At 38.5% G+C, this 25,469-nt stretch overlaps 1 protein-coding gene across 6 annotated transcripts in view; it reads left to right on the top strand.

Moving 5' to 3' along the window:
- Positions 1-25,469, top strand: part of GLIS3 (GLIS family zinc finger 3) — a 507,224-nt gene that overhangs the window by 116,600 nt on the left and 365,155 nt on the right. Inside the window, exon 1 of one of the 6 annotated variants that reach the window (XM_073806159.1) lies at positions 18,492-18,510. The exons of the other annotated variants lie outside the window; for them this stretch is intronic. The gene's annotated coding sequence lies outside the window, so the exon portion shown is untranslated. Of the gene's footprint in view, positions 1-18,491; positions 18,511-25,469 lie in introns of those variants that run through there. 6 annotated transcript variants of the gene reach the window in all.

Raw genomic sequence — 25,469 nt, forward strand, 5'->3', positions numbered from 1 at the left:
GGCTTACTTGCTCTGCGGCATGTGGGATCTTCCCGGACCAGGGCTTGAACCCGTGTCCCCTGCATTCGCAGGCAGATTCTTAACCACTGCTCCACCAGGGAAGTCCCCTAGAAATTAATTTTAAACGAAGGATTTTAAAAGTGCTTATATTTCTTCTCTTTCTATGGGAGGTTGCATCCTGGGTTAAAAACTAGAGAGACAATAACTAGGGTTTTCAAATAATTTATCATCCAAACTGAGCACTTTTGAGAGCGGAAGGGGGCACTGTTAATAATACCCCAGGACTCTCCCATATAAACAGGGATGTATAGCTAAGGGAATTTTAGGATAGAACACCTTTGAAAGTTTGGGACTACCTGCACATATTTTATGATTTGACGATATGTTGTTTTAGGTAGTGTCTTAATAACTTTAAAGAAAATACATGCACGTCTCTGGGGCAGACTTCTAAGCAGTGAAAGGAAGAGTAACTTTTTGGCTTGCTCGTTATTAATAGCCCAGTGCTTTCAAATTGCCGTTAAGTTTCTCTTGTCTGGTTCACACATTTGGATTCTGTCTTTCATACTGAACATTTGCAAACTATCCAAATATAAACATCTTTAATGAAGCAGTAAGATACTGAGGTGAAACAATGTCCAAGGTGTGAATTATTGCACCATCCATAACTCAGATTGAAGTGTGACTTTTTGTGATTACAGAATAGCTGTTTGCCAAGTTGTATACCAAAAAAGCATGGTAATTACAACCCTAAATAATTCATAGTATATTTAAACTTTTTTTTTTTTTTTTTTTTTTTTTTGCGGTACAGGGGCCTCTCACTGCTGTGGCCTCTCTCGTTGCAGAGCACAGGCTCCGGCCACGCAGGCTTAGTGGCCATGGCTCACGGGCCCAGCCGCTCCACGGCATGTGGGATCTTCTCCGACCAGGGCACGAACCCATGTCCCCTGCATCAGCAGGTGGACTCTCAACCACTGCGCCAGCAGGGAAGCCCCTCTTAGTAACTTTTGAGAAGTATTATTTATAATTGATGGGGGTTAGATAAGGATAAAATGTCTTTGGTGAAAGACTTCCTATAAATCAATATACATCAGGCATAATTCTGTACACTAGAAAATGGTGTATCAGACCTTCTGAATTTCTTTAGGAAGTTTAGATTTTTATTTTCCTAATTTTATCATGGTTACACTGTGATTCCCTTGACATAAATTATATGCACGTACAAGTTTGGAATACGTAAGATATATGTAGGACAGACCCTAGGCAAAACCATATAACAGGCAAAATTCGACAACACTCAATAGCTTTTTGTTTGTTTTCAGTAATCTTGACACTGGATGTTCCTAGCTCCAGATTTTTTTATGTATTCCTCTCTGATCCCCAACTCTTCCTTATCCTGTGTCTTTGCCTTAAGATTCTCATCTCTACTCAACCTAAAGACTGTTTTTAAGTGATGATGATTCCTATTATCTCCTATGCCACCATTTTGTTGTTGTTGTTAGGATATCTTTTAGAAAAGTGACTTAGAAGAGTGAGTAGGTACTCAGGCACTGTGGCAAGTCAGTTGTGAGGACTGGAATTTGGGGGGTAGGGGTATATTTCTCAGCACCCCTTAGTGTTCAGTCCACCTAGCTTCTTTCATTATGCAACGAGACCATAATCATTCTCATTCACTTGGAAATAAGAATGTATCTTTAAGAATAAGAAAGTCCCATGGGAAGATGTACTGAAATGTGAGGCTTTTGAGAAAGGATGCAGTAATTGCTAGCTTTGCTCCATAAATCACTATATTTCCCTGAAGATAGAGATAATCAATGTTCTTTGACTCTCAGCTTCAGCTGGAAGAATCGAGGAAGAAATATTTCACATTGATTTGTCTCATCCAGGACCCAAGCTGTGATGGGAATTAGTGAATTCTGAAGAATGGCTGATACATCTGCTGGAAACATTCAGCATTTGGAATACTCCTGTTTTCCTGTCATATAGTTCATTCAGTATTGCTTTTTTCCCTCTGCACCAACTGCATTTTCAGAGAGAGAGAAAAAAACTCTTCAGATTCATCAGGAATACTTTCTATATGAAGGCTTGTTACTATGCCTCTGGGATGCTGGCTTTCTGAACTCACCAAATCTTACTGTGTTTTTTAAAGCTTTCTTTTGCATCCTAGGAATGACTGGTTTCGTAGAAGCTCAAAGAGATCTTAGAAATAAACATGCTCAGTAGTGTTTTATTTTATTCTTCAGAGCCCTAGGGTTCCTCCAAGGTGTTTCAGAAGCTATGAGGGGCCCATGCATAAGAAGGTAAGGTCCCTTGCTTCAGTCTCAGCACCTTCATTTTTTTTTTTTTTTTCGTTACGTGGGCCTCTCACTGTTGTGGCCTCTCCCGTTGCGGAGCACAGGCTCCGGACGGGCAGGCTCAGCGGCCATGGCTCACGGGCCCAGCCGCTCTGCGGCATGTGGGATCCTCCTGGACTGGGACACGAACCCGCGTCCCCTGCATCGGCAGGTGGACCCTCAACCACTCCCCACTGCGCTGGGAAGCCCAGCACCTTCATTTTTATCTGTTTTATACAATGGGCTCTGTGTAAAATTCTCTTGACCATGTCAACCAAACTTTGAAAGAGTTTGGTCTCTTTCAAGTGATTAGTCCCAAGTGTTCCAACTAGTTAATGGCAATGTCTAGGTCTAGAATATGCCTTCTGGTCTGTAGACCTCTTGTTTTGTTATATTGCTGTACCTCATGGAAAGGGAACCAAGGCCATAAACTGCCAACCAGTAGACAGAGTCATGAAAAGACCACTCATAAAGAGGAAATAAGCCTTTTTAGAAAATGCTCAACCTCACTGAATTTGGGAGTATAGATTAAAGCAGTGTTTGTTTTTTTTTGTGATTTTTTGCCCTTATCAAATTGGCGAAGGTGATACTTAGTGGATAAGCAGAACACATTGAGATTGGTGTTATCAATACCTGTTTTGGGTGTATAAATTTGGCGGGAGGCATATTTATGTAGAGAGCTTGAAAAATATTTAAGATACATTCACATTATAAGCTGGTGAACACTGGTGCAGCCCAGCAGATGTTCACAAGCCACATCCTTTCTGACTGGTCCGTGTATGTATTCTGACTGGGGGATAACCATGCTATACAGGGATTAAAGGTGTTGACTGTTGTTCCCCCATATAGCCCAATAACCTTACATTTTTAGAAATTGATGCTAACAAAATAATTTGAATTATAGTAGAAGAAGTGTGCATAGAAATGTTCTTTGCAACATTTTCACTATTTTTTAATAGTGAAAAATGATCTCCTCCCTAATGCACACAGTAAAGGAACAGTTAAGCAAACTCTTAATGTCTGGATGGTGAAATATTAAAACTAAGTTTACAAATAGTTTCTTGAGAAGTGTTAAAATAATTTTAGTATACAGTTAAGTGAATAGAACTTCATATAAAGTATAGACTGGAATAATTATCTCTGGGCAGTGAGATTACGAGTGATTATTCATTTCTTTATTGGCTTTTAAAATATTTTCCCAGTTTTCCGCGGTGTGTATGTGTTCCTTTTATAAAAGGAGAAGGAATTAGTTTTTTCTTTTCCTGATAATTCCACTGAAAGTGCCACCAAAATCTTAGTTTGGGCTATTTTCTGATATAACCCAGGAGTGAGGAGAAGGCGAGAGCCTGCCTTCCACTGTGCTGTTTTGGTTTTGTGAACAGAAGAGATTTTCACGTGTCATTTGTCATTTGGCACACTCATAGTTCTCTGCTGGCAACAGTTGCTCCCTGAGTCTTTTGAGTTAGCATCAGGGAATTCCGGGTTTATGTTTGGGAAAGTATAACAGCAATGTGGGGCTTCAGTTAGGGTTTAGCAACTTAAAGACACTTTCTTCTAGCTCACAAAAATGAGAAGCCCTGCGTTTCAGTTCTGGCTATGTCACTTCCTATCCATGTGACTTGACTGAATGTAGAAAGTCTCCGAGCCTCAGTTTTTTCATTTGTCAAATGAGAGTGATGCTACCTCTTTTATGGTGCTATTAAAACAAGAAAAGACAGGTAATGTGCCTAATGTAGTGCATGGCATTAATGTAAAAGAAACCTTCAATCTGTGTTTATTCCATTGCTTTATTTACTCTGGGCCTCCTTCCTTTATTATGCGAGTTATGTAAGGGGAAAAGTATTGTGCTTTGAAAATTTATTCCTTATCCAATACTGTGGAGACTTGGGTAGATATAATCCTAAGAATCGGAAGGGTAGTCCTAGATGGGTAGATCATTCTGGCAACTCCAACAGAACAACAAATGGCAGTTTCTGTTTTTCAGAACCTGTGGACTGACATGGTTAAGAACTTTTGTTTATGTGAGTGTCTCAGAGGATATATAAAAATTACAGTTCTTTGTCTTCAGTAGCCAGAGGTCTAGCTTTTTATTATTTGTGACTAGAGAAGGTGCCTAGCACAGAATGTGTTCTAAAACTCTGGAGGAGACATTTCTTTTCAGTCTCGTTAGTCCACCTACATCTACCCAGTACCCAGTACCTTAAATCTTTCTATCTGCCTTATTGCCCTTTCAGAAAACTGCAGTCAGATCCTTCATTCTGGGAAAATATATCAGTATTAACAGATTTTGCTGTTCCCTTTTTCTTTTTTTTTTTAAATTTAATTTTATTTTTTTTTTTACACTGCAGGTTCTTATTAGTCATCCATTTTATATAAATCAGTGTATACATGTCAATCCCAATTGCCCAATTCAGCACACCACCATCCCTACCCCACCACGGTTTTCCCCCCTTGGTGTCTATACGTTTGTTTTCTACTTCTGTGTCTCAATTTCTGCCCTGCAAACCGGTTCATCTGTACCATTTTTCTAGGTTCCACATATATGTGTTAATATACGATATTTGTTTTTCTCTTTCTGACTTACTTCACTCTGTATGACAGTCTCTAGATCCATCCACGTCTCTACAAATGACCCAATTTCGTTCCTTTTTATGGCTGAGTAATATTCCATTGTATACATGTGCCACATCTTCTTTATCCATTCGTCTGTCGATGGGCATTTAGGTTGCTTCCATGACCTGGCTATTGTAAATAGTGGTGCAATGAACATTGCGGTGCATGTGTCTTTTTGAATTGTGGTTTTCTCTGGGTATATGCCCAGTAGTGGGATTGCTGGATCATATGGTAATTTTCTTTTTAGTTTTTTAAGGAACCTCCATACTGTTCTCCATAGTGGCTGTATCAATTTACATTCCCACCAACAGTGCAAGAGGGTTCCCTTTTCTCCACACCCTCTCCAGCATTTGTTGTTTGTAGATTTTCTGATGATGCCCATTCTAACTGGTGTGAGGTGTTACCTCATTGTAGTTTTGATTTGCATTTCTCTAATAATTAGTGATGTTGAGCAGCTTTTCATGTGCCTCTTGGTCATCTGTATGTCTTCTTTGGAGAAATGTCTATTTAGGTCTTCTGGCCATTTTTGGATTGGGTTGTTTGTTTTTTCAATATTGAGCTGCATGAGCTGTTTATATATTTTGGAGATTAACCCTGTGTCCATTGATTCGTTTGCAAATATTTTATCCCATTCTGAGGGTTGTCTTTTCGTCTTGTTTATGGTTTCCTTTGCTGTGCAAAAGCTTTGAAGTTTCATTAGGTCCCATTTGTTTATTTTTGTTTTTATTTCCGTTACTCTAGGAGGTGGATCAAAAAAGATCTTGCTGTGATTTATGTAAAAGAGTGTTCTTCCTGTATTTTCCTCTAAGAGGTTTATAGTGTCCAGTCTTACATTTAGGTCTCTAATCCATTTTGGGTTTTTGTTCATGGTGTTAGGGAGTGTCCTAATTTCATTCTTTTACATGTAGCTGTCCAGTTTTCCCAGCGTCATTTATTGAAGAGACTGTCTTTTCTCCATTGTATATCCTTGACTCCTTTGTCATAGATTACTTGACCATAAGTGCGTGGGTTTATCTCTGGGCATTCTATCTTGTTCCATTGGCCTGTGTTTCTGTTTTTGTGTCAGTACCATATTGTCTTGATTACTGTAGCTTTGTAGTATAGCCTGAAGTCAGGGAGTCTGATTCCTCCAGCTCCGTTTTTTTCCCTCAAGACTGCTTTGGCTATTCGGGGTCTGTTGTGTCTCCATACAGATTTTTAAGATTTTTTTGTTCTAGTTCCATAGAAAATGCCATTGGTAATTTGGTAGGGATTGCATTGAATCTGTGGATTGCTTTGGATAGTATAGTCATTTTCAAATATTGATTCTTCCAATCCAAGAACATATCTCTCCATCTGTTGGAGAGATCTTTAAAATTAAAGAGATCATCTTTAATTTCTTTCATCAGTGTCTTATAGTTTTCTGCATACAGGTCTTTTTTCTCCCTAGGTAAGCTTTTTCCTAGGTATTTTATTCTTTTGGTTGCAGTGGTAAATGGGAGTGTTTCCTTAATTTCTCTTTCAGATTTTTCAACATTAGTGTATAGGAATGGAAGAGATTTCTGTGCATTACGTTTGTATCCTGCAACTTTACCCTATTCTTGATTAGCTCTAGTAGTTTTCTGGTGGCATCTTTAGGATTCTCTATGTATAGTATCACGTCATTTGCAAACAGTGACAGTTTTACTTCTTCTTTTCCAGTTTATATTCCTTTTATTTGTTTTCCTTCTCTGATTGTTGTGGCTAGGACTTCCAAAACTATGTTGAATAATAGTGGCTAGAGTGGACATCCTTGTCTTGTTCCTGATCTTAGAGGAAATGCTTTCAGTTTTTTACCATGAGAATGATGTTTACTTTGGGTTTGTCGTATATTGCCTTTATCATGTTGAGGTAGGTTCCCTCTATACCCACTTTCTGGAGAGTTTTTATCATAAATGAGTGTTGAAATTTGTCAGAAGCTTTTTCTGCATCTATTGAGATGATCATATGGTTTTTCTTCTTCAGTTTGTTAGTATGGTGTATCACATTGATTGATTTGTGTATATTGAAGAAACCTTGCATCCCTGGGATAAATCCCACTTGATCATGGTGTATGATCCTCTTCATGTGTTGTTGGATTCTGTTTGCTAGTATTTTGTTGAGGATTTTTGCATCTATATTCATCAGTGATATTGGTCTGTAATTTTCTTTTTTTGTAGTATCTTTGTCTGGTTTTGGTATCAGGGTGATGGTGGCCTCATAGAATGAGTTTGGGCGTGTTCCTTCCTCTGCAATTTTTGGAAGAGTTTGAGAAGGATGGGTGTTAGCTCTTCTCTAAATGCTTGGTAGAACTCACCTGTGAAGCCACCTGGTCCTGGACTGTTGTTTGTTGGAAGATTTTTAATCACAGTTTGAATTTCATTACTTGTGATTGGTCTGTTCATATTTTCTATTTCTTCCTGGTTCAGTCTTGGAAGGTTATACCTTTCTAAGAATTTGTCCATTTCTTCCCGGTTGTCCATTTTGTTGGCATAGAGTTGCTTGTAGTAGTCTCTTAGGATGCTTTGTATTTCTGTGGTGTCTGTTGTAACTTCTCCTTTTTCATTTCTGATTTTATTGATTTGAGTCCTCTCCCTCTATTTCTTGATCATTCTGGAAAATGGTTTATCAATTTTGTTTATCTTCTCAAAGAACCAGCTTTCAGTTTTATTGATCTTTGCTATTGTTTTCTTTGTTTCTATTTCATTCATTTCTGCTCTGATCTTTATGTTTTTTTTTCCTTCTGCTAACTTTGGGTTTTGTTTGTTCTTCTTTCTCTAGTTCCTTTAGGTGTAAGGTTAGATTGTTTATTTGAGATTTTTCTTGTTTCTTGAGGTAGGCTTGTATTGCTGTAAACTTCCCTGTTAGAACTGCTTTTGCTGCACACCATAGGTTTTGGATCGTTGTGTTTTCATTGTCATTTGTCTCTAAGTATTTTTTGATTTCCTCTTTGATTTCTTCAGTGATCTCTTGGTTATTTAGTAACATATTGTTTAGCCTCCATGTGTTTGTGTTTTTTACGTTTTTTTCCTGTAATTCATTTCTGATCTCATAGCATTGTGGTCAGAAAAGATGCTTGATATGATTTCAATTTTCTTCAGTTTACTGAGGCTTGATTTGTGACCCAAGATATGATCTATCCTGGAGAATGTTCCATGTGCATTTGAGAAGAAAGTGTAATCTGCTGTTTTTGGATGGAATGTCCTTTAAATATCAGTTAAATCTATCTGGCCTATTGTGTCATTTAAAGCTTCTGTTTCCTTATTTATTTTCATTTTGGATGATCTGTCCATTGGTATAAGTGAGGTGTTAAAGTCCCCCACTATGATTGTGTTACTGTCGATTTCCTCTTTTATAGCTGTTAGCAGTTGCCTTATGTATTGAGGTGCTCCTATGTTGGTGCATATATATTTATAATTGTTATATCTTCTTCTTGGATTGATCCCTTGATCATTATGTAGTGTCCTTCCTTGTCTCTTGTAACATTCTATATTTTAAAGTCTATTTTATCTGATATGAGTATTGCTACTCCAGCTTTCTTTTGATTTCCATTTGCATGGAATATCTTTTTCCATCTCCTAACTTTCAGTCTGTATGTGTCCCTAGGTCTGATGTGGGCCTCTAGTAGACAGCATATATATGGGTCTTGTTTTTGTATCCGTTCAGCAATCCTGTGTCTTTTGGTTGGAGCATTTGATCCATTCACGTTTAAGGCAATTATCTATATGTATGTTCCTATGACCATTTTCTTAATTGTTTTGGGTTTGTTTTTGTAGGTCCTTTTCTTCCCTTGTGTTTCCCACTTAGAGAAGTTCCTTTAGCATTTGTTGTAGAGCTGGTTTGGTGGTGCTGAATTCTCTTAGCTTTTGCTTGTCTGTAAAGCTTTTGATTTTTCCATGGAATCTGAATGAGATCCTTGCTGGGTAGAGTAAATTTTGGTTGTAGGTTCTTCCCTTTCATCACTTTAAGTATATCATACCACTCCCTTCTGGCTTGTAGAGTTTCTGCTGAGAAATCAGCTGTTAACCTTATGGGAGTTCCCTTTTATGTTATTTGTTGTTTTTTCCCTTGCTGCTTTCAATAATTTTTCTTTGTCTTTAATTTTTGCCAATTTGATTACTATGTGTCTTGGCATGTTTCTCCTGGGGTTTATCCTGTATGGGCCTCTCTGTGCTTCCTGGACTTGGGTGGCTATTTCCTTTCCCATGTTAGGGAAGTTTTCAACTCTAATCTCTTCAAATATGTTCTCGGGTCCTTTCTCTCTCTCTTCTCCTTCTGGGACCCCTGTAATGCGAATGTTGTTGCATTTAATGTTGTCCCAGAGATCTGTTAGGCTGTTTTCATTTATTTTCATTCTTTTTTCTTTATTCTTTTCCACATCAGTGAATTCCACTATTCTGTCTTCCAGGTCACTTATCCATTTTTCTGCCTCAGTTACTGTGCTATTGATTCATTCTAGTGTAGTTTTCATTTCATTTGTTGTATTGTTCATCTCTGTTTGTTTGTTCTTCAGTTCTTCTAGGTCTTTGTTAAATATTTCTTGCATCTTCTCAATCTTTGCCTCCATTCTTTCTCTGAGGTCCTGGATTATCTGCACTATCATTATTCTGAGTTCTCTTTCTGGAAGGTTGCCTATCTCCACTTTGTTTAGTTGTTTTTCTGGGGTTTTATCTTGTTCCTTCATCTGATACATAGCTCTCTGCCTTTTCATCTTGTCTGTCTTTCTGTGAATGTGGTTTTCATTCCACAGGCTGCAGGATTGTAGTTCTTCTTGCTTCTGCTGTCTGCCCTCTGGTGGATGAAGCTGTCTAAGAGGCTTGTGCAAGTTTCCTGATGGGAGGGACTGGTGGTGGGCAGAGCTGACTGTTGCTCTGGTGGGCAGAGCTCAGTAAAACTTTAATCCGTTTGACTGCTGATGGGTGGGGCTTGGTTCCCTCCCTGTTGGTTGTTTGGCCTGAGGCGACCCAACGCTGGAGCCTACCTGGGCTCTTTGGTGAGGCTGCTGGTGGACTCTGGGAGGTCCCATGCCAAGGAGTACTTCCCAGAACTTATGCTGCCAGTGTCCTTGTCCCCACGGTGAGCCACAGCCACACCCCACCTCTGCAGGAGACCCTCCAACACTATCAGGTAGGTCTGGTTCATTCTCCCCTGGGGTCACTGCTCCTTCCCCTGGGTCCCGATGCGCACACGACTTTGTTTGTGCCCTCCAAGAGTGAAGTCTCTGTTTACCCCATCCTGTCGAAGTCCTGCAGTCAAATCCTGCTAACCTTCAAAGTCTGATTCTCTAGGAATTCCTCCTTCCGTTGACAGACCCCCAGGTTGGGAAGCCTGATGTGAGGCTCAGAACCTTCACTCCAGTGGGTGGACTTCTGTGGTATAAGTGTTCTCCAGTCTGTGAGTCACCCACTCAGCAGTTATGGGATTTGATTTTACTGTGATTGCGCTCCTCCTACCATCTCATTTTGGCTTCTCCTTTGTATTTGAATATGGGGTATCTTTTTTGGTGAGTTCCAGTGTCCTCCTGTCAATGAGTGTCCAGCAACTAGTTGTGATTCTGGTGCTCTCGCAAGAGGGAGTGAGAGCACGTCCTTCTACTCTGCCATCTTGGTTCAGGGCCTGCTCTTCCCTTTCTTTGGTGTACTTGCTTTTAATGAGAAGCCTTGGAGCTAAGAGCATGGGTTTCTAAATGGAGGAATTCTAAGGTTCAGTTAGCAAGAGAGAATTTTGGATGTTAAGAGACCATCCAGAAAGGCCTTAAAGTAATTCCTGAAGAAACCTCCTGTTTGGACTATTTGATCTTTAAAAGAAGGAGGGCTGAGTTCAGAAGACCAGTTGTTTAGGGAGGGTCACCACTATTGATGCATTGTTCACTTATTCCTTTTCCTTTGTGTCCTTGGCCTGTTTCTGAGTCATCTCACTACTCCAAATGTCACCAGCCATATTTGCTGTGAAGATGGTTAGATCTAGATTGTTGCAGGTCTGAGGGATCATGTTGGAAGGACCTAAAATTAAACCAAGTCACATGCCAATATATAAGGAAAATGCAAATGAATCATTAAACAATTAAAAACTCTACTGATATTTACTGCTACCTGGAACATAGCCTGGGAACCTGTATGCAAGATAGGTACAAATCTCGAAAATAAAGCAACTGCACTATGGGATTTAAAAGCCAGTAATTCCAAAGGAATAATTAATTTAAAAAGGAGGTTAATTCACAGTTTACAGACTTAGCAGCTGCTTGTTTAGCATATGCAATAAAGAGCAAACCAGTGGTAGATTTATAAAAATGTCAGTTAAATGATTTATGATATATGCATGCTAATTGTTTTTGCATAATCCAGTTCCCTTTCCCCTCTCATGACCCTCACTGAGATATTGTTTTAGAACAGAATGTAGTGCTTATACTCTATGTCTTTTTATGATTTAAATATTCTAAGTTGAAAGAATTTATATATATTTTTTGTAAGCTGTTTGTCTTTCGAATTTCGGAACTTGGTTTTTGTTTATTTTTTTCTTTAAATCGGTGAATTGAAAATTATCTATTTGTGTATATTTTTTTCTTGGCATGTCCAAGTTATCTTTTTTAGCTGAAGTTCACAGGTTATCTAAGTATATGTAATAATAGGAGTCCTGTTTAATTTGCCGATAACAGGAACTTAAATGCATCTTATTGTAATATGAAGAAATTCACGTGTTATTGCTTTATCCTGGCATATATGTATTTACCTTTATTCTGTAGGAGCAAACTATTATTTTAATTGCTTCTTCTTCTAGAGAGAGGTTCCTACTGCAAAAGATTTTTATGGTCTCACCTACTTACGTAGAATTTCCTACAGAGGCCTAAACATACTGAAACATGAGGGTCAAAACTGAGATAAAGATGTGGAAATCTAAGGTTTTGGTGTTTTTTCAATTTATATTTTTCTATATGGAAATGCTTGAGAGAGAGAGAGAGAGAGAGAGAGAGAGAGAGTGTGTGTGTGTGTGTGTGTGTGTGTGTGTGTGTGTGTGTATTTTAACTCAGACTAGGATTCCTGTCTTACTTTGCGAAAGTCTGAAGAACATAAATCGTTTGAAATAAGGATCTTCCAGTTTATTCGAGTAAAAATTTTGGATATAGAATTTTCCAATAACATTTTTTGCTTCAGAAAAATCTCACCACTCAGGGATCACTTCTTGTGTTAAAAATATATTGCTCCTAAATATAGTAATACACTTGCCTGTAATTAGAATATCATGAACATCTGAAAGATAATTTTTTAACATCTTTATTAGAGTATAATTGCTTTAAAAGAGTGTGTTAGTTTCCGCTGTATAACAAAGTGAATCAGCTATACTTATACATATATACCCATATCCCCTCCATCTTGCGTCTCCCTCCCACACTCCCTATCCCACCCCTTTAGGTGGTCACAAAGCACCGAGCTGATATCCCCGTGCAATACAGCTGCTTCCCACTAGCTATCTGTTTTACATTTGGTAGTGTATATATGTCCAGGCCACTCTCTCACTTCGCCCCAGCTTACCCTTCCCCCACCCCGTGTCCACAAGTCCATTCTGTACGTCTGTGTCTTTATACCTGTCCTGCCCCTAGGTTCTTCAGAACCTGTTTTTTTTTTTTTTTTTTAGATTCCATAAGTACGTGTTAGTATGAGGTATTTGTTTTTCTCTTTCTGACTTACTTCACTCTGTATGACAGACTCTAGGTCCATCCACCTCACTACAAATAACTCAATTTCCCTTTTTTATGGCTGAGTAATATTCCATTGTATATATGTGCCACATCTTCTTTATCCATTCATCTGTCGATGGACACTTAGGTTGCTTCCATGTCCTGGCTATTGTAAATAGAGCTGCAATGAACATTGTGGTACATGACTCTTTTTGAATTATGGTTTCCTCAGGGTGTATGCCCAGTAGTGGGATTGCTGGGTCATATTGTAGTTCTATCTTCAGTTTTTTGAGGAACCTCCATACTGTTCTCTACAGTGGCTGTATCAATTTACATTCCCACCAAGAGTGCAAGAGGGTTCCCTTTTCTCCACACCCTCTCCAGCATTTATTGTTTGTAGATTTTTTGATGATGGCCATTCTGACTGGTGTGAGGTGATACCTCATTGTAATTTTGATTCGCATTTCTCTAATGATTAGTGATGTTGAGTATCCTTTCATGTGTTTGTTGGCAATCTGTATATCTTCTTTGGAGAAATGTCTATTTAGGTCTTCTGCCCATTTTTGGACTAGGTTGTTTGTTTTTTTTTGATTTTGAGCTGCATGAGCTGCTTGTATAGTTTAGAGATTAATCCTTTGTCAGTTGCTTTGTTTGCAAATATTATCTTGCATTCTAAAGGTTGCCTTTTCATCTTCCTTATGGTTTCCTTTGCTGTGCAAAAGCTTTGAAGTTTCATTAGGTCCTATTTGTTTATTTGTGTTTTTATTTCCATTTCTCTAGGAGGTGGGTCAAAAAGGATCTTGCTGTGATTTATGTCGTTGAGTGTTCTGCTTATATTTTCCTCTAAGAGTTTTATAGTGTCTGGCCTTACATTTCAATCCATTTTGAGTTTATTTTTGTGTATCGTGTTAGGGAATGTTCTAATTTCATTGTTTTACATGTAGCTGTTCAGTTTTCCCAGCACCACTTATTGAAAAGGCTGTCTTTTCTCCATTGTATATTCTTCCCTCCTTTATCAAAGATAGGGTGACCTTATGTGCATGGGTTTATTTCTGGGCTTTCTATCCTGTTCCATTGATCTATATTTCTGTTTTTGTGCCAGTACCATACTGTCTTGATTACTGTAGCTTTGTAGTAAAGTCTGAAGTCAGGGAGCCTGATTCCTCCAGCTCTGTTTTTCTTTCTCAAGATTGCTTTAGCTATTTACGGTCTTTTGTGTTTCCATATAAACTGTGAAATTTTTTGTTCCAGTTCTGTGAAAAATGCCATTGTAGTTTGATAGGGAGTGCATTGAATCTGCAGATTGCTTTGGGTAGTAGAGTCATTTTCACATTGTTGATTCTTCATTTCCAAGAACGTGGTATATCTCTCCATGTGTGTATCATCTTTAATTTCTTTCATCAGTGTCTTATAGTTTTCTGCATACAGGTCTTTTGTCTGCCTAGGTGGGTTTATTCCTACATATTTTATTAGTTTGTTGCAGTGGTAAATGGGAGTGTTTCCTTAATTTCTCTTTCAGATTTTTCATCATTAGTATATAGGAATGCAAGAGATTTCTGTGCATTAATTTTGTATCCTGCTGCTTTACCAGATTCATCAATTAGCTGTAGTAGATTTTTGGTAGCATCTTTAGGATTCTCTATGTATACTGTCGTGTCATCTGCAAACAGTGACAGCTTTACTTCTTCTTTTCCGATTTGGATTCCTTTTATTTCTCTTTCTTCTCTGAGTCCTGTGGCTAAAACTTCCACAACTATGTTGAATACTAGTGGTGAGAGTGGGCAACCTTGTCTTGTTCCTGATTTTAGAGGAAAAGGTTTCAGTTTTTCACCATTAGAACGATGTTGGCTATGGGTTTGTCATATATTGCCTTTATTATGTTGAGGTAGGTTCCCTCTATGCCTACTTTCTGGAGGGTTTTTGTCATAAATGGGTGTTGAATTTTGCAAAAAGCTTTTTTTACATCTATTGAGATTGTCATATTGTTTTTTTCCTTCAGTCTGTTAATATGGTTTATCATGTTGATTGATTTACATATATTGAAGAATCCTTGCATTCCTGGGATAAACCCCACTTGATCATGGTGTATAAATCCTTTTAATGTGCTGTTGGATTCTGTTTGCTAGTATTTTGTTGAGGATTTTTGCATCTATATTCATCAGTGATATTGGCCTGTAGTTTTCTTTTTTTGTCGCATCTTTGCTTTTGGTATCAGGGTGATGGTGGCCTTGTAGAATGAGTTTGAGAGTGTTCCTCCTTCTGCTGTATTTCGGAAGAGTTTGAGAAGGATAGGTGTTATCTCTTCTCTAAATGTTTGCTAGAATTTGCCTGTGAAGCCATCTGGTCCTGGGCTTTTGTTTGTTGGAAGATTTTTAATCACAGTTTCAATTTCACTGTTTGTGATTGGTCTGTTTCTATTTTCTATTTCTTCCTGGTTCAGTCTCAGAATGTTGTGCTTTTCTAAGAATTTGTCCATTTCTTCCAGGTTGTCCATTTTATTGGCATAGAGTTGCTTGTAGTAATCTCTCATGATCCTTTGTATTTCTGCAGTGTCAGTTGTTACTTCTTCTTTTTCATTTGTAATTCTATTGATTTGAGTCTTCTCCTTTTTTTTCTTGATGAGTCTGGCTAATGGTGTATCAATTTTGTTTATCTTCTCAAAGAATTAGCTTTTAGTTTTATTGATCTTGGCTATCGTTTCCTTCATTTCTTTTTCATTTATTTCTGATCTGATCTTTATGATTTCTTTCATTCTGCTAACTTTGGGGTTTTTTGTTCTTCTTTCTCTAATTGCTTTAGGTGTAAGGTTAGGTTGTTTATTTGAGATCTTTCTCATTTCTTGAGGTAGGATTGTATTGCTATAAACTTCCCTCTTAGACTGTTTTAGCTGGATCCCATAGGTTTTGGGTCGTCATGTTTTCATTGTCATTTGTCTCTAGGTATTTTTTGATTTCCTCTTTGATTTCTTCAGTGATCTCTTGGTTATTTAGTAGTGTATTGTTTAGCCTCCATGTGTTTGTATTTTTTACAGATTTTTTTCCTGTAATTGATACCTAGTCTCATAGCATTGTGGTCAGAAAAGATACTTGATACAATTTCAATTTTCTTAAATTTACCAACGCTTGATTTGTGACCCAAGAGATGATCTATCCTGGAGAATGTTCCATGAGCACTTGAGAAGAAAGTGTAATCTGCTGTTTTTGGATAGAAAGTGTAATCTGCTGTTTTTGGATAGAATGTCCTATAAATATCAATTAAGTCCATGTTGTTTAATGTATCATTTAAAGCTTGTATTTCCTTTTTTTTTTTCATTTTGGATGATCTGTTCATTGGTGAAAGTGGGCTGTTAAAGTCCCCTACTATGATTGTGTTACTGTTGATTTCCCCTTTTGTGGCTGTTAGCATTTGCCTTATGTATTGAGGTGCTCCTATGTTGGGTGCATAAATATTTACAATTGTTATATCTTCTTCTTGGATTGATCCCTTGATCATTATGTAGTGTCCTTCTTTGTCTCTTGTAATACTATTTATTTTAAAGTCTCTTTTGTCTGGTATGAGAATTGCTACTCCAGCTTTCTTTTGATTTCCATTTGCATGGAATATCTTTTTCCATCCCCTCCCTTTCAGTCTGTATGTGTCCCTAGGTCTGAAGTGGTCTCTTGTAGACAGCATATGTATGGGTCTTGTTTTGTATCCATTCAGCCAGTCTGTGTCTTTTGGTTGGAGCATTTAATGCATTTACATTTAAGGTAGTTATCTACATGTATGTTTGTATTACCATTTTCTTAATTGTTTTGGGTTTGTTATTGTAAGTCTTTTCCTCCTCTTGTGTTTCCTGCCTAGAGAAGTTCCTTTAGCATTTGTTGTAGAGCTGCTTTGGTGGTGTTGAATTCTCTTAGTTTTTGCTTGTCTGTAAAGATTTTATTTCTCCGTCGAATATTAATGAGATCCCTGCTGGGAAGAGTAATTTTGGTTGTAGGTTTTTGCCTTTCATCACTTTAAGTATGTCCTGCCACTCCCTTCTGGCTTGCAGAGTTTCTGCTGAAAGATCAGCTCTTAACCTTATGGGGATTCCATTGTATGTTGATTGTTGCTTTTAATATTTTTTCTTTGTGTTTAATTTTTGATAGTTTGATTAATATGTGTCTTTGCGTGTTTCTTCTTGCATTTATCCTGTATGGGACTCTCTGAGCTTTCTGGACTTGACTGACTATTTCCTTTCCCATGATAGGGAAGTTTTCAACTATAATCTCTTTTTTCTTCTTTTTTTCAACTATAATCTCTTGAAATATTTTCTCAGTCCCTTTTTTTTTTCTCTTCTTCTTCTGGGACCCCTATAATTCAAATGCTGGTGCGTTTAATGTTATCCCCAAGGTCTCTGAGATTGTCCTCAATTCTTTTCATTCTTTTTTCTTTATTCTGCTCTGCAGTAGTCATTTCCACTATTTTATCTTCCAGGTCACTTATCTGTTCTTCTGCCTCAGTTATTCTGCTCTTGATTCCTTCTAGAGAATTTTAAATTTTATTTTTTGTGTTGTTCATCATTGTTTGTTTGCTCTTTAGTTCTTCTAGATCTTTGTTAGACATTTCTTGTATTTTCTCCATTCTTTTCCAAGATTTTGGATCATCTTTACTCTCATTACTCTGAATTCTTTTTCAGGTAGGCTGCCTATTTCCTTTTCATTTGTTTGGTGCGTTTTTACCTTGCTCCTTCATCTGCTGTGTATTTGTCTGTCTTCTCATTTTGCTTAACTTACTGTGATTGGGGTCTCCTTTTCACACGCTGCAGGTTCATAGTTTCCATTGTTTTTGGTGTCTGCCCCCAGTGGGTAAGGTTGGTTCCATGGGTTTTGTAGGCCTCCTGTTGGAGGAGACTGGTGCTTGTGTTCTGTTGGATGAGGCTGGATCTTGTCTTTCTGGTGGGCAGTACCACGTCCTGGGGTGTGTTTTGGGGTGTCTCTGAACTTATTATGATTTTAGGCAGCCTCTCTGCTAATGGGTGAGTTTGTGTTCCTGTCTTTCTAGTTTTGTGGCTTAGGGTGTCCCTCACTGAAGCTTGCTGATCGTTGAGTGGAGCTGGGTCTTAGCGTTGTTATGGATATCTCTGGGAGAGCTTTTACCGTTTGACATTACATGGGGCCGAGAGGTCTCTGGTGGGCCAATGTCCTGAACTGGGCTCTCCCACCTCAGAGGCTCAGGCCTGACACCCGGCCAGTGCACCAAGACCCTGTCAGCCACATGGCCGTCCAAATATATCCTCCATACAGATCTCTTCCAACTGCACTCAGAGCTGGCAAACTCTAAGAGTACGCTGTCCCCGGGGCTCACTATACATCAGAAACCCTGGTCTTTTCTCCATCCCTCAAACAAAACATTATTCCTCTTTTGGCTGATTTCTTCAGTGGTATTGGTATGCTACTCCCACCTCCCATCCTTTGCCAGACTGGAAGATAAGGGAAAAATAAGCAGTGAGTTCTTATTGATATGTAGAAAAACTTAGGTAGGAGATTACTAATGGACAGTCAGTTTTCACTGGGAGAAACTACTTGCAGTGTATCTGTTATTTGGTTTGGGCACTGAATAACCTTGGTGGACTAGGCAGTCCTACACCCCTGTCAGTGCCCAGCTTACTCTTAGCTTAATATATACAGCTAAGAGGCTGTATATATTAAGGGTTGGAGCTGAGCCATTACTCCAGAAAAGAAAGCTCACTGATAGTAAGAAAGACAGATGCAAATACAAGACTTTCCAAGTAAATAAGAAAATATATATTCATATGGATTTATTCCAAGCCTGAATGTGATTCATTTTGGGTTCACATATATTTTTTTTTCGCAGATCCTAACATTTGGAGACAGAGCTAAACTTCAGTATTCAGAAACCCTTAAATACAAGGTACTTGATATAAAAGAAGCATTTTATGAAAAATAAATATTTAGCAAATCTGTTAATTTTTGGAATTTAAAAAAAACAACAAAAACTCTTTGGTCATTATTTCCTCAAATACAAGCAAAAGAAAGATTTCTCAACCTTTGATTGTTGACTTCTCTTTAAATGACTTATAAAATTTTATTCTTTAGAAGCCAGCCCTCTCCAGTCATTTAATCTTTCAGCCAATTGACATTTGGGCATTTGTTCTATGTGTGGTACTGTAGTTCCAAATTACACTTGTTGAAAATCTGCAGAGTCTAAACACTGTAGACCCAGTTTTAAGCTTAATCTATGTTAAAAGAAAAAGTTCAAACCATCTTAGTCAGATTCCTTCCATATGACTGCTTTTGTCATAAATTTTTATGTCATGTGATAACTTATCAATACATTAAAGGCCACACTGGATGATGTAAGCAGTTCTTGTCTCAGATAGCTAAAGATAAATTATTTAAAGCAATCAACCAGCAAGAATCTTTCCTTATTCCAAATTTTGAAGTCTGCATCTGATTTTCAAATTAAGTGGATGAGGTTTATTCCATCTGTGTTTCTTTCCTTTTCCTTTTTTTTAACACTAAAAATGGAAGCCTGAAGACAGCTTTTAAGGTGAAGAACAGAATGCAATAGGTTAAATTTTAACCTAATTTCTCTCTAAGCAGCTTCTATGGAATCTTTATTACTAGGCTTGGGCACAACACATTTCATTTTTGAAGGCTTAACTTAAGCTATTCCCGAAACTCTTTTAGTGAATAAAAAGAACTCTTTTATCTCCATACTGTTTTGGTGAATATTGTACATATATATATGTGTGTATATATACATATACATATACATATATATATACATATATATAGTCATGTTCATCCCTACAGAATTGAATTATAATAAATACCCCTTCGATGATGGAAAGTCATAGCATTTCAGGAGTGAATGTCTGGTATGCTAAATATGACTTACAGATGATGCTAATGTAAGTGTGTTCACCATGTACGTGGCGGTGATAAATCTTATTCTTAGATAAAAGCTTCATCACTCTCATATGACTCTGTGTGTGTGATCTGTATGTGCTAAGTATCATGAACACAGTTCTAGGTATGTGATTTCTTAAGTAATTATTAATTGATCAGCTCATTTTTCTACCTTATTGTGTTCCCTGCCTGACTCTGTGTGTGATCCCCAGTTATAAGAGGTTCATGGTTTTTACTTAGTGTTTATAGTGGAAGCCTTTGGAATGTTCCCGCTTATATGAATTTAGGTAGTTACTAGTAAAACACACACCCTGAACATACAGATGTTGGGTAGAACATAGGCACTTTTCTGAAGATTTTGCAGAGTGGGGAAAGGAGTTCCACTGTATGTTTTAGTCCTGAATGAGATTTTCCTGTGTTGTGGTTAGAGCATTGTGTTGACTGTATCCAGTGCTTGATATTTGGGATGTTGTATTGTGTATATACTTGGAGAACAAGACATGCATGCCCCTAGGTGATTATCTGAAAGACTTTAATACACTGTACATGGCATATTGAGTCAGAGGTTTCTTATCAGGCTGGGAGGGTCCTCTAACCCTGGCTCCCATGCCTTGGTTGCATCCTCACATGTGGTGTTGCAAAACTGATCTGTTGACTAGTCCAGTTTCCCTCAACCTAGCCAGACAAACTTACTTGGTCTTCCTGGCAGGAGACTCCCTCAGGCCTGCTGCCACCCCTCTGTTCAAAAGAGTGGCCCTTATAATAATTTCACTGTTGATCATCTTTACTACTTTTAGGATTCCACTTGAAACTCATATCTTCTAGAAAGTTTCTCCAGTTAGGTTTAACTCATCCTGAACACTTATCCTTATTTTATCATTTCAGCCTTTTTGAAGGCTAGAATCACATCCACTACTATTATTATTTTCTCCATGTGTTTCAGGAAAGTTACTATATCAGTGATTCACTGCTTTTTGTAGAATCAGAGCCACTTGGGGATAGCTGGATTTTAAAAAATCCTCTGGTTGTACATGTGAAGTTCTCTTTTGTCGTACGTATGAAGATACTGTTAAATTAGCATTCTGTGGATATTCACCAATTGCTGATTATATACCTAGGACTTATTTTAAGTTTTTATTTTGAAATAATTTAAGACTTAACAGAAAAGTTGCAAGAGCAGTACAAAGAATTTCCTTATATTCTTTACTCAGAATTCTCAAATGTTAACTTTTTACAGTATTTGCTCCATTATTCCCTCTCTGTTTTTTTTTTTCTGAACCATTTAGAGTACGTTGCAGACATGGTGCCCCTTTGCTCCTAAATTCTTTAATGTGTGCTTCCTAAAAAGAAGAAAATTCTTTTAGGTAATTGCAGTACAGTTATCAAAATCAGGAAATTAATATTGATCCATACTATTACCTAATATATAGACCTTAGTAATTTTGCCAATTAACCCAGTGTCCTTTATAGCAAAGGAAAATCCTGGATCACACATAAGTGGCATCCGTGAGACTAGCACCCAGATCTTTCAGCTCATTCTCCCATGTTCCTTTTGTCTCTTCTGAGGCCACCATGGAGTTATCTGAAAGCCTTGGTAAACTGCTTAGGGCTTTCAAAGCTGTTTAGTAACTTCCAGAATCTGGGGCTAGTAATGATGTTATTTTTTAAAGGTCAGTGAATGACAAGAAATCTTGTCATGCTTCCCTTGTGTATGCCAAGCTGTAGAGGTCTCATTTATGAGATTGAAACTCAGAGAACTACCAGTAGGCAATGTTTGACAGCAGCAGAACCTTGACCAACAATTAACTAGGGTTGGAATGTACAGACAGAACCATCAGCTTTCTCCTCCTTCCTCATTGAAGATGGTGGTGATGATCTTTGACCCCATAGGAAAAAATATCAGAATACCGTGAGGTTAAGTTTAAATAGCTCATCACTTATAAATTAAATAATGTATATCTTCCTACGTTGCTACCATGATTTTCATCTTCTAAATAAATTAAAATAAATAAATCTAATTAATCCAAATCTTATAAACCAGTGAGAGAATCTGTATTAAACAGAATGATGTTTCAGTGATTAGGCCTAACTAGGGTCCAAGGCTTATGTCTATTTCCATAGAGTTTCTTGCTTAATTTACCATAAGGCATCCCAACATGGTCTTCAGCATTAAAGAGAACATAGTAAAGCAGCATATGAGCTGGAAAGGAATTTGACACTGTTCAGAGGTTTGAAGGATAATTACAACACCCATAAAACCAGAAAATGATACATAAATCTTTTATAAAGTAAAAACGTTGGCTTATTTCTCAAAATGTTTCTATTACTTAATACTCTGAATATCAGATCCTTTGTTCAGTACATAATGTTCAGAATAAATTGGTAGACATGAACTAAAGATCCTTTAAACAACTCACTTTTTTCACATTTCAATTTTATTCCTCTATTCAGGCATGGTGACATTCATTTAGTGACTTTGTTGTGGGAACATTTCTTTGCATATAATATACAGAATTGTTCAAATGTAGTCTGTTTTGGGTCATTATCCATTTCTTCGAGTTTCTTGGATGGAACAAATAGAGTCCAGTTAACAGCCTCAAGTAAAAAATATCTGAAAGACATGACTTCTCTTATATATATATAATTAGGAAAGAAACCCTTCATTTTCAGATATACTTTAGACAGTCATTTACAACAGAGAGCTGGTCTGAAGCTTTGGCAAGGAAGAGAGGAGAAAGAAAAAGAGAGAGAGGGAGAGAGGAGAAAGAGAACAATTAGTCTGACTTGCTTGCTGTGTTTAACCTTTGCTATCAAGGAGGGAGGGAAAGATTACATTTAACCAGGCCAGTTATGTTATGTCTACAGAATAGGAACAGACTTCAAACTGGAGCCCAAGACCAACGTGCTCTTCCTGTTGTTCTGCGCCTCCTCGCTGCTGGCGCTTGAGAGTGTGTTCTCATCAGCACCCTTAGAGATAATGACCATGCTTGGCCATTGCAGAGGAGTAACCAGACCAAAAGTGGCATCTTGAAAAACAGCACTTTGAAAGCAACCTAGGACTTAAAGAAAAGGATAAAATAGCCATATGCGTGATAAAAATCAGCCACTGCATCTGTTAGAAAATAAGTGTTTTTCTTGGGATTGGAGAAAAGTATACGAAAGGTGGTCCATGCAGTGAAAGGAACACAAATGTACTATGGGCTCAGACAATCCCAACTTCAACTTCAGATTCCAGTGGTGCTACTTTTACTAGCAACATGACCCACCTTGAATACATAATCCCTCTGATCTTCACTTTATGCATCAGGAAAATCTTAACAATTCAGCAAGCATATATTGGGCACCTACTGTGTACCAGCACTTTGTCAAGCACTGAGGTTCATGGATGAATAAGATGCTGCTCCTCTCCTCAGGAAGCTCAGAACCTACGAGACTCACAGAGTCACGAGGTATATGAGAGCATACATGAAATAACTTAGCAGAATGTCTAGCACATAGTTAGGGCTTAACGTATTTTTTTTCCTTTCCAGTTTGTCCTCTCAGCTTTCCATGAAAATGGGGAAATCCAAAGATCTCCCAAGAATTTAGCAATTTTAGTCAATTATTCCCATTACCTCCCACATAAAACCTCTTATTAGCAGATGTCATAATTTGGAATTTGATGCATACCAGTTAGAGGCATATTTCCATGGAATGCATACTTTTGTGGTACTAAACTGAGCCAGCAAACAAGAGCTCCTATTCCAGCTTTGCATCACTGTTTGCTCTTGGGTGATTCACTTCACCTTGGGAGTCATTTGGTTCAGTGTTAAAATGAGTATTGTGAATTAGTTAAGCCTTGTCTTTTATTGATTGATTGATTGCTGCATTGGGTCTTCATTGCTGCGCGTGGGCTTGCTCTAGTTGCGGTGAGTGGGGGCTATTCGCTGTGGTGTGCCTGCTTCTTATTGTGGTGGCTTCTCTTGTTGTGGAGCATGGGCTTCAGTAGTTGTGGCATGTGGGCTCAGTAGTTGTGGCTTGCGGGCCTAGTTGCTCTGTGGCATGTGGGATCTTCCAAGACCAGGGATCAAACCCATATCCCCTGCACTGGCAGGCGGATTCTTAACCATTGCACCACCAGGGAAGTCCTAGGCCTGGTCTTTATCCTTTCAGATCCAACGTTAATAGGTTTACTTCTGATTTTCCACCTGAATCAATGTTACCTGCATTTTTGCCTTTCTTATATCCACCTTCCTCTTCCCCCACCCTCAAAGCCTTGTTGGAGTTGCTATGAACAGGAACGCTGCTTGGTTTCAACCTTTTTTGTTTGTAAATAAAGAAAGCACAGTTTTTAAATTCATTTTTCCTTTTTAAAAATATTTATTCATTGGCTGCATTGGGTCTTAGTTGTGGCACGCAGGGTCTTTTGTTGCAGTGTGCAGGCTCTTTGTTGTGGTGCACGGGCTTCTCTCTAGTTGTGGCATGCAGGCTCCAGTGTACACGGGCTCTCTAGTTGTGACGCCCCGGCTTAGTTGCCCTGCGGCATGTGGGATCTTAGTTCCCCAACCAGGGATCGAACCAGCGTCCCCTGCATTGTACGACAGATTCTCAACCACTGGACCGCCAGGGAAGTCCCTGGTTTCAACCTTGATTCAGTTGATTTTATCATTTCTTTCCTCTCATATCTGGTTTTGGGGCAAATTGAGGAGGAAAAAGAAGAGGAGGTAAGACATGGCTGTCTCCACTTCTTAAACTACAGGTAACTCTTGGGTTCTCTGTTTCATGCTGAGAACACAAGAGGCTAAAGTCCCTCTGATTCCCTAATGTCTTCACCAGTGTTACTGCTTTCACTTGTAGCCATTGAAACCCTTAGGCTAACTTGTAGAATACCAAAAATCATAAATGGTCAGAACTGGAAGAGGTTTTAGTTGGCTGTTTTTTTGTTGTTTTTTGTGGGGGGGGGTTTGTGGTACGCGGGCCTCTCACTGTTGTGGCCTCTCCTGCTGCGGGGCACAGGCTCCGGACGCGCAGACTCAGCGGCCATGGCTCACGGGCCCAGCCGCTCCGCGGCATGTGGGATCCTCCCGGACCGCGGCATGAACCCGTGTCCCCTGCATCGGCAGGCGGACTCTCAACCACTGCGCCACCAGGGAAGCCCTAGTTGACTGTTTTGCATGTATAAAACTGAAGTTCTGGAAGGAGAAGGAACCTTTTCAAGGATGTGCTGTTGGTTAGCACTCAGGTCAGAACTAGACCTCACATCTCTAGTGCAGCTCTCTTTCACTCTGCCATTGCTGTAAGAATAGTTATTTTTATGATTTATTCTCCACGTCACCTCTTAGGCAACGAAACATCACGAAGCTCTTTTTTGGTAAAGATTTTCTTGGGCCCCATCTTCATTCTACTGTGGTCTCTCTTTACCTTATGGGGTTCTCCCCACTGTCTCCTTGGCTGAAGCTTTCCTTTCTACTCTTTGATGTATTCAGAGCAGTTCTAGAAATAGATCTGAGATGCTCCTAGTCACCCATAACCTTCTGTATCTATTCCTATAAACATATTAATCATGGCTAACAGTTTTTGAATGCTTGATATGAACAACACACTGTGTCAAGTACTTTCCATTAGAACAACTTTGTGATGTGCTGTTGTTTTCTCCGTTTTCCAGAGGGGAAATGGAAGTATAGAGAAATTCCATATTTTATTTGGGGTTCCGAGTCTGTAAGCATTAGTTTCGGGATTTGAAGCCAAGTGGTTTCACTCCAGAGTCTGTGTCTTTAAATATTGTGGCTTCCCACCTTGCTTCTTCCTGCTCACCCCATCCCACCCCAAAGATACTTTATCTTCCACTTTTGCAGATTCCTTTTTGCCTACAGCCCTAAACATTGGAGATTCTCAGAGTTCTATTCTTTTTCCTATTCTCCATTCCCTATATATGTGATCCTTGGGCAATCTCACCTGCATTGAAGACTCTAGGCTTAT

The sequence above is a fragment of the Tursiops truncatus genome, chromosome 6 (assembly GCF_011762595.2).
Source record: "Tursiops truncatus isolate mTurTru1 chromosome 6, mTurTru1.mat.Y, whole genome shotgun sequence".
In the NCBI taxonomy this organism is placed as follows: domain Eukaryota; kingdom Metazoa; phylum Chordata; class Mammalia; order Artiodactyla; family Delphinidae; genus Tursiops; species Tursiops truncatus.